Raw genomic sequence first — 13,565 nt, 5'->3', positions numbered from 1 at the left:
TTGTCAATCTCATATGCCTGTCTCTTTCTTTTTAATATACTAGGCACTACCCTGGTAAGCTAATGCCTATTTGTGGTTTCGTTTTATGCTTGGTAATTGTGCTATAGGCACTTATTCATTTGACAGAATTTGCTTTAAGTGAAGGAAACAAGCAGGTTGGAAGAAAAAACCCAGTGTTGCCAAATCACCAATTACGGAAACTGCCAGAGGGAAAATCGGTCCTGAGACTGGTATTAGTAAAAATGATATGATGATGCTGCACTTCAAAAGACATTTTGAAGAAACACCTGATGAAGGACTAAGAGAGGTGGATTACAGGCTAATATATATGACTGCCAAATTTAGACCATGAAGATAGATACAATGGGGTACAGCCACCTTTGAATAATTTTGGACATCTAAACAAAAAATGTATCCAATTGTGTGCAGTTGACAGGAATGCTGATTCTTCCTCTGTAAGTGGAGGAAGTCGGCCTCATAATCAAGTCTGTTCAAAACTCCTTATTATGAAGGGATGTCACCTTGGTAGGCAACAGGGATATGAAGACCCTCTTGGATCTCAGAATCTAGCAAAGGAACAGGCAGGCACACAGGCTAATTGTGTGTAGTTCCAAAGGATGAAGCAGAATATTCTTCTACTTTTCCCATTAAGTCACTCATCAGTTGCCTATCAGTAACCAGGTGATCTTTCTTTCTCTGGTCTCTCTTACTCTTCTTCCTTATAGTATCCTTGATTTTGTTGAACTTCTCTAATTTCCCCCCAAGATCCAGCTCCATCTGGAGGGGCAGCGTCAAATCCCGCATGTCTTGGAATTGCTGAAGAGGCTTTGGTTCCTTCAGATTCATAAATAAATCACCTTTTTTCTTTTGCTAATATGATAGCTTCTCAAGGATTAACTTCAGTGAATTACGTCCTTGTCTCTTGACTCTGTTTTACCAAAGACCCCCTCTCCCAAGAGAGTGTAAAGGAGAAAAGTTGGAAGAACCATGCACCAAAACAGTGGTGTGAACAAAGTCCCGCAAAATTACTGAGAACTTGGAGGTGACATCATGAGATACTTAATGGAAAAAAAATACAAGACAACTTATAGTTACATGTGTGATACAAACGTGCCAAAATTTTTGGAACTGAAATTTATTTTCCTGTTTCTTTGCTAAATAAGACTAGGACTGGGCAAGAGTAATTTAGCTACTTGTTCCAGAAAAGAGTTGTTTCTGGAAGTTAGCACTGTGAACCAACTAAAACAGCTCACTTATCAAGACTAACAACCTACTTATCAATAGTCTAAAACCCTTGCTTTGTGTAATCATCAATGTAAAGCTTTCATGTCAAAACTCCACTCAATCCTAACTAGTTGTCTGCCTTGTAAGACCTGCCTTAAATCACCCAGCCCTGTGTCTAATATACTAAAAATATCCTTCCCCGATTTCCCTCTCTGAGATACTACTGAGACTGTCAAAGTAGTACTCTCCTTTATGGCAGTGAGTCTAATAAACTTAGCTTTACTCCATCAAAGGTTTTTTGTGGTGGTCTTTTTGTAAATTGACAGGACAATTTAATAATTTTCCATAAAGACAGACATCTGGGCTACTGGATAATTTCTACAGCCATAGAGTCTGTGCATAAATAGCTCCTTTATCTCAATGTATCTGAGGATGCAGCCCAGAAAGAAAGCAATAGCTGTGACTGAAAGGCTGTGCATCTAAAACACTAATACAGCATTGCATTAAAGGAAGGCATTCCTCTGAGTGGAGACCTGTGGGTGGGGGGGCACGGATGATGTGATGGACTGGAGTTAGATTTGGATACAGCTCTGAGTAAGGTTTTGTGACTTCATCTCCTTCCCTGGGCTCTATTACCCAAGGTTCCTCCTGGAAAAGGAACGTAAATCTTGTCAGTGCCTGAGGATCGGATACACACTGAATTGTCTGACAACTTGGGGGTGGAAGGACACTCTAAGGAAGCCAACTACAGAGGAGCAGGACACAAAAATTCATTGTAAGGTGAGAGAACATATGGAATGAGCATCTGTGCCCAGGGTCAACACGTATACAGGTATACGTACATTCTGGGAAGTGTGTATAACTGAAAGAGCCATCTCACTGGACTCAGCAACACCTTGGGGCCCAAGCAACCTTGCTGTGGTCATGCCCCAAAGTGAGTAAAACAGATGGAGGAAGTGTTTCTCTGGTCCAACTCTTGGCAGATCAGGGGGCTTGAGACAGAAAGGACTTGGAGCAATGTGGGTTGAGTGTCTTTACCTTGGCAGGACAGAGGACCCAGAGTGGGTGCATGTCAGAGCAACAGAGGCAGAGAGGGTGGCCCTGAATCAAGATCATATGTAAGAAACCCTTGCCCCCACTAAGAGACTCCCAGAAGGGCTTTGGGGCTGGGATTTTCCAAAGAACCAGACATGCTTTTATGAATCATTCAGACCAAGAACTAAGAAGATTTAGTTCTGAATTTAAGGAATCCTGAGCTTGAGCCCACAGGCTGGTGATACTTGGAGAGATCTGATTCACATTACACAAAGTCAGGGATTTCCTGTAGAAGTCCTGGTGGGAGGGAGGTGGCCAGGGTGGCAGTGGCTGTGCATGCCAATGCGGAGATGACAAAAATAATTGCTTCAATCTGGGTCTCTCGCGCCCATTGAACTCTTACTCTCCATAGACTGATCACACTGGGGGAGGGAGCAACCAACAGCATAAGGAATTCTAGAATAACAGAAGCCCGTGGGAACCGGAATGGTCACAGAAAAACATTTGTGGTGGAGGTAGATAAACTGAGAAGGCTGAAGAGAGAGTGTTATCACTATTTCTGTCTGATTCTGTGTCTGCACACATCCGCTCTCCATAGGCTGGCATCCCAGCAGGCAGGGCAGTTATCAGTTATCACCTCAGAGACTTTGTACCCTGGGTTAGAGAGGAAGGCAGAGGAGTTGGACACAGTACTGTCACTGCCTAGCACTTATCCCTGTGGGCTCCATATATTGATATTAATTATACATCCTAGCTTTTCCAGGGCAGTGCTAATTTCAAATGATCTGCCCCACTGTCCTGGGAGAATGGTAGGGATAAAGAAAAGAACCGAGGAGCCAAACTACCCATGTTATTGCTCCGATGCTATCCCTTAACTAGCTGTGTGCCTTTGGATGAGCCCATTTACCTCTCTTAATCTGTTTTCTCCTCTGCAGAAAGAGGAACTAGTACTGACCTATGGAAGTGTGACACATACTGCTGGCTTTATTCTTCCCTTCTTCCATAGTAACGGAAATGTAGCAAGGCACAGGGCTGACCGGCTATGCGACCTTTCACCACCTTCTGTGCAGAAGATGTGACTAAGTTCTCTCCAGTGAAGTATGATGGCAGTGATGTGTCCCCTTCCCAGCCTGGTGTCTTGAGACCAGATCAGAAGTGGTCATACGGTTTTCCTTTCCCACTGGCTGCAACCCAGATGGGATGCCCTCTCAAAATTGGACAAAGAAACAAGATGGAGAGGACCCAGGTCCCTGGTTAATTATGGGGAGGCGAGCTGCCTGCTGAGCCAATCTGTTGAGCTATTGCATTTTTGGGGTCCCTGAAGTTTAACCTTATCCAAGGCTGGTATATTTCACAGAACTGCTAGAAGACAAAGAAAATAGAGGATGTGATAACCCCATGTAAACTAAAGTGTTTTACAAATAGATTATGGTTGCCACATAATTGAATGAGCCGTCAATGAAAGCAACAATTCCGAAAAACTAAAAATATTCTCCTGCCAAACTGAATTACCCAGCCTAATCTTACTACACTTAGCAAATTAAACAAGGGTAAGAGACACGTTGCTGTCCAGGTGTTTGATCTCAATCCTCTCTTCTTGTCCACACCCCTCCTCTCTTTGGGGAGTCTTAAGAGGTGGTGGTCACAAGCCCTAGGGGCCACATCCCATCGCCCTGCTTCTGCACGGTCTCCAGCCTAATAGGAGGATGGCTGAAGGTCATGTCCATCACGCTGCAGGGTATTCAGCAGCTGACCGGACTGTGCCTGCGGCCTGCCCTTTGCCTCCAAGAACCTTGGTTGATGCCCCAGGCAATTGTCAGCTCTCCACATCTGAGCTTACTCACAGAGCCAACTTAAGCAATTAAACAATATCTGTCTCGAGAATCTCCCAGTTCCCTTCATTACGGCCGTTCACGAAAACTCTCAACATCCCTGAGAGAGGGGGAAAGCAGGTGTAGCTCTCCTAATCTGACAGCAAGCAGATGTTTGGGGAAGGAATTAGCCAGCCCAGGAGCATGTCGGTGAACAGACCAGAGCTCCGCACACCTGCCCCGGGCACCTGCCTCTGACCAGGGCTGCTCAGCCCACCTTCTACCTAGAGAGTCCTTTCTGCCCTCTGGTGGGCCAAGGTACTTGGCATTTCCACTGTCAGTGATTAGAGACTCGTTCCTTTGTATTTCCTAGGAATTATCTCTTTTTTTTTTAAGATGGAAAAAGCTCCCCCTGGGGGAGGGGCTCACACTTTTCATTTTTACCTAAGCTATTGAGTCACAATGGCAGCTTTGAGCCCCCGGGGGAGGGGCTCACAGAACACCCAGCTACAAATGACTCAACGGGGATTACTATACTATACCCTTATACCATTATTCTGTTATACCCATTTCTCTGCCACCGTAAAGTCCAGGCCTGCTCTTTCCATTTTACCACACCTGGTCCCCAGAGATAAGGAGGACACAAGTCAAGAACATTAATTGGGTCCAATTTCTGAAACCCTCTCCGTTTACTGCAATTTCACCTCCTGAGAAACAGATTTTTGCTTCCGGTGCTTTTCTGGTGGTCTCATTTTTCCTGTATTATTGTCTCCTCATCACGACTTCCTGTTTGTCACTAAGCAGTGCAAATGACAGAATCTCTCCCAGCAGCCCCCCAAAGTGAAGGGAAAAGAGAGCACAGACTTCTGGGTGCAGTAAAAGACAAGCTCGTTTCTGATCTGGGCATTCTGCCACTGCTGCCCTCTCCAGAAAAGCTGCACACCAACCATACTTCTGATTCAGACGCAACCCACCCACTCACAAGTTTGTACCGAACAAGGCGCCGTCTGAATGCTTCAGTCCAGTTTTGGAAGCAGAAATCTTTTCCTTTTCTCCCAACTTTCTGTTTGACACACTTACGTCGGCTTCTGATCTTTCTGTAAGTTCTCCCCCCGCCCTAGGCCTTGATTCTCCTGAAGACCAGTTTCTCCTCCCAGCCTGTGATCACTTGACCTTTCTTTGAGGCAAATGTCATTTACTTCTTTAAAGGCGAAAGGAAGATCTGAAGGCTTTTTTCTAACTCCTACTTTCACTTTATTCTCTATCAAGACAGAAACTTCCTTATGAAAGGAGCACACTAATCAGACAGGCTGCTGTAGGTGCCTTCACTGTAGGCAGCTGCCTGGAAGGACGAATTCTGGGGAGGCGGAAGCTGAAATGAGCTCTGCAGTGGATGCACCTGGATCCAGATCCCAGCTTAGCTACTCTCTAGCTGTGACAATATGGGCGAATCACTTCATGACTCAGTTTCCTGCTCTGTAAAATGGAGATTAAAAAAAAACCCTTTCTCAGAGGCTTGGTGTAATAATTAAAAGATATAAAACATGTTAAGTGCCTGGCACTCAACAATTATTAATTTCCCTCATTTTCCAACATCCTATAGATAAGGAATTTGGAGGGGGTAGTAGTGCTTAGACAACAGGGCGGCTTCTTGAGGGATCGTCCAAGACTGCTTCTGCTGTAAAATATCAAGCAGGATTAGAGAAGAGATTGCACACTCCCCTTCAGCTCTTAGCTCTCATGCAGTGAGATGGCATAGTCTTAGTGTGATCTTATCAGATGAAAACGACAGAGTGATAACAGCAGATAGAGCCAAAGTATAGATGAGGCAGACTAGACTTGGTACTGACTGGAGGTGGCTGAGAGAGAAGGTGTCAAAGATGACTCTCTGGTTTTTGTTATGAGCAACTGGAAAGACAGTGGTGGAAACCAGCTTCCAAGATGGTCCTAATAATCCTTGTCTGCTGGTATTGACATCCTTGTGTATTACCCTTCCACACTGAATCATGGCCAGCCTGTGTGACTGACATAATACTGAGAAAGTGATGGCATTTGCCTTATGAGGCTGGGTCATGAAGGATATTATAGCTTCCTCTTGGCTCTCTTTTGGGTAACCTGCTCTGGAGGAAGCCAGCCACTATGTTGTGAGAACACTCAAGCAGCTTCGTGGAGCCCTATGGAGAGGTCCACGTGGGGAGGAACTGGGGTCTCCTACTAACAGACAGCACCAACTTGCCAGCCATGTGAGTAAGCCATCTTGGAAGGGAATCTTTTATGCTCATTCAAGCCCTCAGATGACTGCAGCCCTGGCCAACATCTTGACTGCAAACTCATGAGAGACCTTGAGCCAGAATCACCCAGCTAAGTGAATCCCAAATTCCTGACTCACAGAAACCATGAGATAACAAATGTTTATTGTAGTTTTCAGCCACTAGATTTTGTGGTAATTTGTTTCACAGCGACAGACAACTAATTCAACATTAGTGCCATGTTCGGGTGTTTTGAAGGAGGGGTGATGAGTTTGGTTTGGGCATGTTTAGCTTAAGTTGCCATGTAAGTGGTGATATTGAGTAAACAGTTATTCATAAATGTCTGAAGCTCAGAAGAGAGCTGGACTAGAGATTTACATTTGGGAGTCCTTGGCATATGGATGCTATTTGAAAGCAAGAAAGAGTGTGAAGAAACAGAAGAGAAGAGAGCAAAAAAGGCTTCTGGGAAGAAGTGATAGCTGAGCTAAATGTTGATACATGACTAGGGGCTAGCCTAGAAAACGGGCTGGAGATGTGAGCTGGAGTGGGGGAAGGGAGAATTGCAGGGCCTTCAGGAAGTCAGGGCGTAAGTAAGCTACTTGTGGAAGGTGGTATCCACTTGATTTGAGGTTATGTGCACTTCTAAGTATCTCCTGAGTGAATGATAAAGTTCTCAGCCCATATACGCACCTCCTCCAAAGGCCATCCTTGGTATAGTGGTAAAAGATAAACAAAACCGAAGCATAAATATAAACAAAATATTTGCGGTTGATAAAAGACATGTGCAACAAAATAGTCTGTTTTGCAGGTGAAAAAATTAGAATTAGCAACAAGAAAGGAATTGGTAATACATTCTGCACCTCCTTAAGCCCTCTTTCACAAGCCAAGCGGTTCGAGAAATAGGTTGTCTACCCAGCTAACCGTTTCATTTCTCTGAATGCGTCCTGGTTGCTACATTGAGTCTATATTACAAATAAAGCTTTGATATTTATATATGAAATGATATATAAAAAGTGGCATAGAAAACACCTGGAAAGATTTCAGATATGAGTTAGATTATAAGGATCAAATAAGAAGTACAGAGGTCGTAATCAGGACAGACATGCATGGATATTTACAGGTGCTCTTTACCATTAGATTAGCCCAAATGACAAGGGTCTAATGTACACAATCCCTGTGTTCAATAGAAAAGAGGACTATGTTTTATTTTTGGCCATAGACATGTAAGAAAGGATTAACTCAGCTACCTGACTTTTGAAATTTAATGGATGTGTTTACAGAAGAATATTAGAGGTGACTGGTCTTGGTTCAAAAATGCTAAATTTCCAGAACCTGGACTGTGTTTTCAAAAATTCAAGATGCATTTAGCAAAGCAAGGAAAAATAAATTCAGGCTGCTAGCTTGGCAGCTGGTCTGGATACAGTATTTTGCTCGGTTTACTCTGTCAGGAAGCCAGTTCCGTTTGATTAGATTCTGAAATTAGAATGCATGCACTCTGGAAGATACCAAGCAGCTTCATGCTTTTACCCGTATGGAAAATGTGATTAAGGAAATGAACTCAACGGCTGTAGCTTCAGAAGAGATCAATGTAACAGCTGTATTCAACTAGGCTCAATGGGCCAGACCTTTACTTTATTAAAATGGATGGCTTTAGCATAGAAACTGTGTCCACATCACAGAACTACCATATTGCCCTGAACTCAGGCCGAGAAAGGAGCCAAGTGGAACTGCCATCAAATATTATGGCAGCAGTGCAAATGCAGATCTACTCTCACACCACAAAGCTAAAATTAAGCCAAAGGGAGAGATAATTAAAGAATTTATATCCACAGTCTTCCCACATCAACATAATGGATTATTTAAAAAATTGCTAGCATGTACTAATTTGGCAAGTTTTGTAGAATTCCCCCACAACAATCTTGAAATTCTCTGTGGGGTGGCAACGTCTTTCGCTTTGCCTGAAATAAAGTAGGCTATGAATAATAATTTATATGTGAAATACTGTCAGAAGCCAGATATAACTAGACAACCCAGGTAAAAAATGCCTCATTGTGTTCATTTACCCAGTTAACAGACAGGAAGGATTTTATTGGAGAATAGTTAAATTGGCATCTGAGATTGCCAAGTCTTCACTTTGGCCATATAGGCTTGTTAATAAGTTGAAGAACTGAAATGGAATTGAGGTATTATCATTGTACTTGTGAAGCACAGAAGATGTGAAGGGAATGTGATCTAAGAGATGCTGAACCAGGGGACTGTCTGGATAAGACTTCCCAGAACAGCAGTACATTGATATGGACATCATGTTCCAGGATCTAAGCTTCAGGCTTCATATGTTAGGAACTCTCTGTAAGGGCTTCTAAATGCAATCAGATTCTCTGGGACTGTTTCATGCTAACTACACTCACAAGGAGCTGGTACATTAAGCAGAATGCCAATAACCATGGGACTGGGAAGACTCAGGTGACCTCGTGAGTACACTCTCCCCTAAGACATGCTAGACAGATGTTTGCTTGGACAGCTGGGAACCAGAGCAAGAAAAGCTGATGGCTCTCACTTGTGGGTTTTATCTGCCTCTGCCTCGTATCCACCTCTACAGATTAGCTGTTGGAGTTCTCATATTGGGGCATACTCTTCCTTCAGCAGGAGAAAACCTGGCAAATTCTTGCCTATTAGACTGCTTTTTAAGAAATACCATATAGGCTCTGCGTTCTGTTAATGCAATCTTTGTTTGATAGGGTTTAAGACAAATGATTCAGCAAAGCTAATACATTTGTTCTTTAGTCTAGACTCTAGCTTGTATTCGGCTGTCAACCCCACATATCATCCATGATCCTTTTGAAATGATCTATTTGGAGAACAATAGAAGAATTGATTGATTTATGTTAAGTAGTTAAAAATATCAACATAACCTAATTGAAGTTAATATGATTAAAGAATAAACAGAAACAATAATGGCCTTACTAAAATATTTTACAGATGATTTAAATATTTTAAAAACATTTTCTGATAAAAATCAACTATTTTGTAAGTTTGGAAAAATATAATCAGCATGTATCACACAAAATACCATCATCCAAAAGTAACACTTTGGCAAAATTACCTCTAGTCTTCTCTATACATATTTTGTTCATATAGGTTGAAACATATAATATATACAATTTTATATCCAGTTTTCATCATATATAACATAAATGTCATTTTAACACAGATAAATTCCCATTTTACTAAAACTTCATATTTGAATAGCTAAATGGAATGCCATCTTAAATCAGGGGTTGCAAGTGTGGATGGATTCAGGACCCAGGGAGGTAAGTAAAATACATGAAATGGATGGGTATAAGACATAGGGGGTGGTGGCAACTGAAAATGTATATCCCAAGAAAAGGCACTGAAATTTAGTTTTATTTTTAAATATGTGCTGGCAAAATCAAGTGGAGAAAAGAAGCAAGCCACAGAATAAAATGTGCAGTACAATACTGTTTATATTGTTTTAAAAAGGTAAAGCAATTTCATATCACACTTAGAGATACACTAGGATACACCTGTAATGAAAGGAGTTTTAAAAAATAAAGCAGGGGGGCTGGCCCCGCGACGGAGTGGTTAAGTTCGCGCGCTCCGCCTCGAAAGCCCAGGGTTTTGCTGGTCCGGATCCCGGGTGTGGACATGGCACCGCTCGTCAGATCAAGCTGAGGCGGCGACACACATGCCACAACTAGAAGGATTCACAACTAAAATATACAACTATGAACTGGGGGGATTTGGGGAGAAAAAGCAGAAAAAAAAAAGATTGGCAACAGTTGTTAGCTCAGGTGCCAATCTTTAAAAAATAAAATTGAATTAAAAAATAAAGCAGGGAATACAAAACACCAAATTCAGGGCAGTGATTACATCAGGAGAGAGGAAGTAATGTGAGCACAAGGTTATCAAAGGGAGGCAAACAGAAGAAATTTTAAGAGTGGGGCAATATTTTAAGTTGGGTAGTAAGTACACAGGAATTGCTTCATTTTACTTATCTGTTTTGTACATATTAAATATGGGATAATGCTTTTTTTTTAAGGGAGAAAAACCTATTAGCCAAAGAAAACTCCTCTCTGGATTAGACCACTGCCTGCCAGCTATGCTATGATATGTGGTACAGCCCAGCCACCAAGTGTACTGGCTCCGAGGCCAGGCTGCCTGATCAAATCTGAACCCCACTCCACCACTAAATGGTTGTACTCTTTTGTTCTGTTACTAAAATTCTCTGCAAACTAAGGTGTGAAGATCAAATCTAGCCCTTTGCCAATTTTTGTACAGCCCTCCAACTAAGAACGGTACGTACATTTTTAAGTGGTTGAAATAACTGCTCTCGAACTGGGAATGGCTCTGGAAATTAGTTTTTGCTGCAGGCTTGATAATGTTCCTCATTGAATTAAAACCTACCGCTATAAGGCAAAACGTCACTTACACACCAGCTCACACTGTGGTAAAGTCATTTCAACAACTAATATTGTTTAATCACAAGTAATCTCAAGCCGCTTTATATACTTTCCTGTGCTATTAACAAATGAAGAAGCAAGATCTCCATACCTGCACAAATTTGCAGTGGATATATTTTCTGAGTTCGAACTACAGTTCCAATAGTGTCTTTTGGACCTGGAGGTAAGTGCAAAGAAAATTTCCATATTTCAAAATGTGTTTAAATGTGCAATTGAGGAGCTTCCACCTAAACTTCAATTAATCTGCAATGTAATGACATGCTAAAAGGCAAATATCAAGAGAAGAATTTAACAGAATTGTATAAATGCCTTCCAAGCCATGAATATGCTCAATTAAAACCATATGCTCATGGACTGATATCGGTATTTGGCAGTATCTGTGAAAAGAAAATTTCAAAGACATTTTCAAAGATAAAATCTCATTAAAAGTCAGCATTAACAGATGAGCATTTGCTGATTTTGATGATAGGGAGCACTAACTTTGAACACCAGTTAAGCGAAGTGTTATCCCCCCAAAAGAGAATTCCATATGCTCATTAATAGTGTAGGCACTACAAAAAAATTGCATCAATTATTATGTTTTGAAATTCATCAATACAAGTTTCATGGAAATTTGTTTTCTCTGTTATATGAGTACCTACATAACAGCTTTGATTGTGCCTCTTGGACTACACAGCCTAAAATATTTACGACCTGGCTCTTTACAGTAGAAGTTTGCCAACTCCTGTAATAGAATGATTGCAAGGATTAAATAAAATAATCCTTATGAAAGTGGTTAGCAGCAACTTGGCATATAGTAAGCACCAATTTGTTTTTCTTTACCTATCATCTATATTAGACATACAGATTGTTTCCATATTTTTCTAAGTAGGAAAAATTTTAAATGTGTTAAATATTTACGTGCATAAATATTTGTCCACATCTTAAATTAGGATCTATCTTTAGGTTATCTTCCTCGAGGCAGACTGATTTCAAATTGAAGTAAACCAGTAAACAAATGCATTTTGTCTGACCATATTACTCTTATCTGCCCAGGCAACCAGATAATTTTAGACCAAAGAGACTACAATTCCTGTCCTTGCCATCCTGGAATATTCCATTTTTGGATTTTGATTCCAAGGAGAGCGAGCCTCGGTGAAGTTCATTCATTCATTTGACGGGCATTCATTGAGTATCTAATCTTTGGGCACTTATTAGGTACAAATAAACATAAAGATAAATTTAGACATGTTGTCTGCCCTCAGGGAGCTTCAATATAGTTGGGGAGATAAGATGCGGGGCATACCTCTATCTCTGGAGCCTCACCCCAAAGGTTTTAAGCCTCATTCCAAAGACATGAACAGAGGATGAGGGAGGAGGCTCCAAGGAAAAGAAAAACCAAAGTGCTATTACAGATGAAGGATAAATAATTGCTAGGCAGATGGGACATCAGATATTCACCACACTTTCCCAGCTGTGAGTCAAGACAGTCCACTTTTTGCTTAACCTGGTTAAAATGGGTGTGTCCTTTGCAGCACAAAAGAACCTTGACCAATCTGGATAGGATGAAAATTTAACTGGCAGAAAATGAGCAGGACAAGGAATTTAGTTAAAAGGACTAGGATTAGGAAAAGATGCAGAGACAGGAAAGAGCAGCAACCACCTAGCGTGATTATGAAGAAGAAAGGCTGGCAATACAGGTTGGTCAGACTATGAAAAGTCTTAAAAGTCTGCTTATGGAGTATGCAATCTTTTAGCGTCACATTGCTTCAGTTACTCGCAGGTCTTTGGGAAGCTGATGGCAATTATTTTTCTCCTCTGATTTAGAAGAAGTGTATTTGGAAGTAGGGCTGCTTTCAGATATTCCAGTGAAATAGGCAAATAAACCATTACTTTTTTTTTAACACTATGTAATTAGCATCCTTAGGAAATAATTACATCTACCTGTTTTCATCAGAGGCTGTTCCTTAATGCCTTTCATTAGTAAAAATGCCAGTCTTGATCCTCAGCGGCTAGGGAATCTGCAGGTGAATGCTTGCCTCCCTCCTCCCACCCACTTGCCAAAGACACTGACAGGCACCAGTCATGATGTGGAATAAAGGGGGGGTTGAACCTTGTCAAACCAGGAGGGAGGAAACCCAACAATTTGCCTACTGACATTCTGGAAACTTACCAAATTCCATTACACTATATAAAAACCGTTTCTGATACCTGAAGTGGGGAACAATTGGAACTTTTTAAGTCGGTAGCATTTCTAATTGTTGCTGTAGAACTGAGGCTCCTCAGGAAGGTAAGTGATACGCAAAAATTTTAAATTTACGGTCAAATAGATTTGTGAAACACTGGTTAAAATGAAGTTAAGCATGTTCTTTTTCTAAAGGAATCATCAGAACTTTTAACATGTTATTACACTTTATGACTCCCTAAGAGGATGATAAAACATACACCACTTGTCAAATTTATTGACCTCTTGTCTTTTTTTTTTTTTTTTTAAAGATTTTATTTTTTCCTTTTTCTCCCCAAAGCCCCCCGGCACATAGTTGTGTATTCTTCGTTGTGGGTTCTTCTAGTTGTGGCATGTGGGACGCTGCCTCAGCGTGGTGTGATGAGCAGTGCCATGTCCGCGCCCAGGATTCGAACTAACGAAACACTGGGCCGCCTGCTGCGGAGCGCGCGAACTTAACCACTCGGCCACGGGGCCAGCCCCGACCTCTTGTCTTTTTTTAAAGGAGTACCTTGTATTTCTAGCGGAGGTCCCTTGGAATATACTATGGGAAACACTGGAT

The sequence above is a fragment of the Equus asinus genome, chromosome 20 (assembly GCF_041296235.1).
Source record: "Equus asinus isolate D_3611 breed Donkey chromosome 20, EquAss-T2T_v2, whole genome shotgun sequence".
In the NCBI taxonomy this organism is placed as follows: Eukaryota; Metazoa; Chordata; class Mammalia; order Perissodactyla; family Equidae; genus Equus; species Equus asinus.
This window is presented reverse-complemented; position numbering follows the sequence as displayed.